Raw genomic sequence first — 5,073 nt, forward strand, 5'->3', positions numbered from 1 at the left:
GTCTTCATTAATTAGTTATATGAGACACAAACATGTGTTCTTCAAGGAGTTGGTCTCATTATAATTAAATAAGTATGGCTTTGTAGGGATCTACTCAGCATATTATGTAACTCACATACAGGACAGCTTATAATAACTCAACTCTGTATTATAATTTGACTATATTGTTAAATTGTAATCTCATTAATAGAGAAATAACAATGGAATAAAGATCTCTCGGTGTAAGATAGAACATTTTTTAAACAAAGAGAAATAAAAGAATCCTGGGAGAAAGTTTGGAATAAAAGAGCATCAAACATGTTATCATTTTTCATATGACTTAATAGCCTGATTATAAATTTAGCTGGACACTAACACAGCTTTATATCCGATGGCAGGTAATTTTTACTCAGCTCTTAGATGATAAGCTGGAATCATTAGTCTTTTTTTCTTCACTCTATATTAAATACATGCCAGACGTAGGTTAATGAGTTTTTAATTTGTCTAAGTGGCAAACAACCTTAGGATTTGCTCCAGTTACTATTTAATATTAGAATCATTACCTTGTAAGTGTTATCCAGTTAATAGAAAAGACAACACATAATTTTTAATGTGTATGTGAGGAGGGGTGACATTTAAGGAAATAAGACTTGTACAGATATTTCTCAAGTCACTTTGAAATCTACAGTCTACCCACAACTTGTATTTAGAACCCTGCCATGGTCAAAATCACAATGGTCCAGGCAGCATCATTAGACGTAACATCTTCCTGCACCAAAGGGAATGAAACCTTATCTAAGAGGCTGGGTTGTAAATGATATCAGCTGCCCTAACTTAGGAATCAGCTCCACTGAATTGTCTTCTCTGTCAAGCATGACATACACTGGAGAGTGAAATCAGTTGGTAGTTTACAGGAGAAAGATGTAAACTTCAGATCGCATAACCAAAAACCTTTCTCAGAAACTCTCTTCTGGAAGGCAAAATCCCCTTTTATAGTCTCAGCAACAAATGATTAGCTGGAAGATTAAGATGTTAATAGGTTTTTCCTAGAAGACCAATTAAAATGATGGTTATTTTTCCTTTTTTATCCAATGAGCCAAAAGATAAAATAGATCATTTTAAAATTATAAACATTTTAGACTCTTTTTCACAGAAAAAATAATTACAATCATTCTCAATCTATTTTAAACATTTTTAAGATTTAATACTCATGGAAATATAAATATATATATATGATAATTCATGTAAAATTGCCTATGTAACCATGTTTAAAAGACACTGCATCCTGTCCCGAAGGAGAAAATGAGAACAATATCCAAAATTTTAGCAGAGTTTGCAACTCCCTGCATGTTTTGGCTTTTTTCTTTGCAATTTCATTTCATGCTTTACTCCTCCTCACCCTATAGAATCCAGCCACACTGATCTCTCAGCTCTGCAACCATATCTAACCCTCCCTTAGCTGTTCCCTCTTCCTGGAATGCTCATCTTTCCTCTCCTTGAATGGCTGCTTGCTTATCTCTCAGGACTCGGCTTAAATGTCCTCTCCCCAGTCAGGACTTTCCCAGTAATTTATCGCAAGTAGAAACCCTCTTTGTTAGTTCCTATTTGAGCATCTTGTTTGTGTCTTTCTTAACACATACCATAATTTGTCATTTGCCTATTTATTTGACCTCCATGGGAAAGGAATCAAAATGTCTAGTTCTATACCGTATTATGGCCTTTGGTAAATTCTCAATAAACATTGGTTCAGTAAATTAATTGATGCCCAAAAAGAGGTCATAAAGGAAGATGTCTTTATGTTGACATGTCATTTTTTTTTTAAACTCTAATGCTAAGTCCTTGAAAAGCAATTCACTCTATAAAATTACTTTAAAATGTTTTAGGGACTGCCTATCACCGATAAAATTAAGTTCAAGATCCTTAGCCTGACACACAAGGCCTCTAGAACTGGCCTCTGGAGCCCTGCCCAGTGCTACTTGCCTCCGTCCCCTGCTTCCTTCTTCATGTTCTAACGATGGCAAGCTGTGCCGAACCCCATGCCTGGGACCGAGTAGGCACTTCACAAATATTTGATAAATCAACTGCTAGCAGTTTTCTGCACACACCTGCCTGTTTTGGTGGTGTCAACTGAGACTGGAGAGCTACTCAGAGACTAGATCTAGAAAGATCTCTGTATGACATGTTAGGGCTTAAAGCCTTTAAAGCGATGGGAAGCTATGGAAGGGCTCTGAGCAGGGGGATGACATAAGGAAGGACTGCTCAGAGAAAAGTATCATGTGCATTCTTCCGGCATTGGCATAACTTAACATGTCTTTATGTGATCAGCTCTAAGAGTGACTTAACAGCCCAGCACGAGGGTCAGGGGCGGAGTCTGGAAAATATTTCTGGTCAGTAGTTTCCACTTGAGTTGCATCTTGTACACTTTCAGTTCTGTCTTTTATGGAACACATAAGTTTTGAGTAACCTCCAAAGCCACCCAAGTAAAAATAAATCAAGAAGGATTGTGTTTACACTTTACTTCCCTGCATGTCCTTAGGCAGGAAGAAAGCCGGCTTGGGGGTCTATATCTTTCCAAGTCACTTATCTTGGATATGTCTGAAGCATCATTGAACTTTCGATGATTTTCATTAAGGTATATTTTCCAAAGTAAAATAAACATAGGAACAAACAAACAAAAACTTCCCTGTTTCAGTACAGGTAGTTCTGAACTTTATATTATCTGTTGAAGTGTCATATACTGATATAATATTTGCTAATGTTCAGTTGATAATGGCTACACATATTTGAATAAGAAATGCAAGGACAAATTTTATTGTCATCATCAAAGAACTTCTCATAAAAAGTTTTCTCAGCATCTTTTGATAACTTTTGGTAATAAATATGCACTAAATTAATCATGAATTGTTTATTCCCTCTGCGGTAAGGATTATTACCTGCTGTTTTAACTCCTTTTTTTAATAGCTTAGGTATTAAAACTTCTCTGTGGCTGAGTGTCAGCTAAAATCAATTTTACTCATTTGTCAAAATAATCTGACGCTAATTAGACAGCATAAACCCAACGTGTGCAAAGAAGAAGGTACATTGTTCTTTAGAGATATCAGGCAGCTATGCAGTGACTAGGCATTACCTATCTCATTTTTCAAAAATAAATCCCTATAACTTTCATAAAATCTGAATTAAAAATCAGTGCTTTCCAAAACTTCATGAAATAATCTGCAGGTGCTGACATGCTGATAGCCACTGAGCTGAGAAGAACAAAGTTAACATGTTAAAACTGGTTGCATTTTGGAATATTCTAACATCTGGGCGTCAAGTTGGATGCATATGGGTAAACCTCAGCTTCTCACACTCAGAAGAGGATGAGCATGAAAAAGAAATAGAGGCAATCAGAAGTTTGCAGGAGCAGGCCAGGCACCATCTGGGCTATGTAGGAGGACTGCTGGGGAAAAAGGAACATGATGGCATATGCTATAAAAGTACAGATTGTAAAGAAGGGTAGCACCCTGATTTTGCAGACAAGTAACTACCTTTATGTTGCAAAAGAGCCCTCTAAGATTCGGGAGGAAGAAAACACTCTGCTTTCAGGTTAGCTGCTTTGCAGTGTTCTCTAACACTGAAGGGGTGGGGATAGGGGTGGGAACGTGCATTTATTATAGCCCAATAGGTATAAATAAATAAGTGTTCACGGGTATAAATCTCTTAACGATTGAGTAAGAATCTTAGGGGAGGACCCATGTCTAAAATGTCTCCTGCCTTCCCCACAGACATGCAATGCTGGGCACGTGAGAGTGGCAGAAGCACTGTATTTGAAACTCAGAACATCTGGGTTTAATTACATCTGTGTTTTGGTGAGAAAGTCAACCTCTCAGCCTAACTCCTCATCTGCAAAAGAAAAATAAATAAATAAATAAGGGAGGGGGTGGCTAACGCCAGTCCTGCTTGGGTTTTTTTAGGATTTTTGTCAGAATTAGTAGATTAATGTATGTGAAGATGTTACGTGAACTGTAAAAAGCTCCACTGCGGAAAGCAATGATATTATACCTGGAGCAGAAGAGCAACAAACACTTGTTGACAGACTGGTTTCGAGATTAGGATTTATTCATGACTCATCTATGGAAGGATTCCTTTCCATTTGCTTCAGGGCTTCTCAGCCTCAGCACTGATGACATTTTGAACCAGATGATTCCTTGCTGAAAGGTGGAGGGTGAGGGGCCGGGCCTGCCTGTGCACTGTAGAATGTTTAGAAACCAGCCATCCCTCTAGTCTACCCACGGATGCCAGTAGCAGCCTCCCCATGCCACCCCCAGGAGGTGAGATGACCAAAAACGTCCGCAGACATTGCCAAATGTCCCCAGGTGGGGATGGGGTTTGGGGGGGCAAAATTGTCCCCCAGTTGAGAACCACTGGTTTAACTTCGAGACAAAATCCCACTGTATTCCGAAAAAGCCATAGCGTTTTGTATCCCTGAAGCACAAATGATAACCAGCAGTAATTATCTGTGATTACTCTGTAGAAGGCACTCTGCTAAACTACTTGCCTACATTAATTTCTTTAGTCCTACAACAGTGAGGAGGTTCAAGTGTTTTACAGATGAAGAAATTGAGGCTAAAAGGGTTGAAGTGACTTGCCCAGGTTCAAAGTCAGAATAAAGCAGAGCTGGTGTCTGGATCCTGCTCTGTAGGATTCCAGAGTCTTCACTCTTAACCATCCCTGCTGTACGTGCTCACGGAGATAAGATGATCAAAACAGCCCCACTCTCTGTTGAACATAAGACAACATATGCCGAGGTGAACCTGACTTTGACAGAAGGATAAAAAGCACACAGCCATCTAAGAGCTGTAACTGCTTGGTAAATATTTATATGAACCATGAAACTAGGCAAGGCATTAAAAAACAGGCATGTCTGAAGAAAGGCAGCAAGTCCTAACATATTGATGCATAATCATCGTTTAATTCCATAGGAACCGTTTTTTGTGGGGAAATTATATTTTCTTTGTAAATATTTATATTTTCTTATTTAAGTGATATGGAAAGAGATGAAGCTTCCAAAGTAGGAAGCAACATAGGTAAGGGTAGGTCAATTAAAGTACATAT

The sequence above is a fragment of the Eubalaena glacialis genome, chromosome 11, assembly GCF_028564815.1.
Source record: "Eubalaena glacialis isolate mEubGla1 chromosome 11, mEubGla1.1.hap2.+ XY, whole genome shotgun sequence".
Lineage (NCBI taxonomy): Eukaryota > Metazoa > Chordata > Mammalia > Artiodactyla > Balaenidae > Eubalaena > Eubalaena glacialis.